Here is a 520-nt window from a genome sequence, read left to right on the forward strand (position 1 = left end):
GGGTCCGGGGCGGTGGCAGGGGGGGGGCAGGGGAGCGGGGCCGGGCCGGGGGTCGGCGGGGCCGGGGGTCGGCGGGGCCGCGCCGCCTCACCTGGGGCAGGGGGAGGCCGGGCTGACCTTCCGCGCTTTACGGCCGCGGCCGCCGCGCGACAGCCGCCCCTGCGCGTGCGTCACCCGCCCCCCCGCCCACACAGAGGGCGTGGCCTCGCCCGGCCCCGCCCCCCCCGCGCGGTCCCCCTCAGAAATAAACCACCACAAGTACAAACCTGCAGACTCTTTTTATTAAATTCTCCCATTTCGTCTGTACAGAAAACAAACAAACAAACAAAAAAAATGCACATTATTATGTTCAGAATTTCAGTAACATCTCAAAATTACACAGCATGGACATGTAAAAAAAAAAAAACAAAACAAACCCCAAACAAAACAAACCCAAAAAAGGAACGACCAAAACGAGGAGCGGCCAGGATTTATACACAGAAAAGGGGAAACCATTTACAAAAAAAAAAAAAAAAAAAAA

The sequence above is a fragment of the Neopelma chrysocephalum genome, unplaced genomic scaffold (assembly GCF_003984885.1).
Source record: "Neopelma chrysocephalum unplaced genomic scaffold, ASM398488v2 Primary Assembly neopelma1_125, whole genome shotgun sequence".
In the NCBI taxonomy this organism is placed as follows: Eukaryota; Metazoa; Chordata; class Aves; order Passeriformes; family Pipridae; genus Neopelma; species Neopelma chrysocephalum.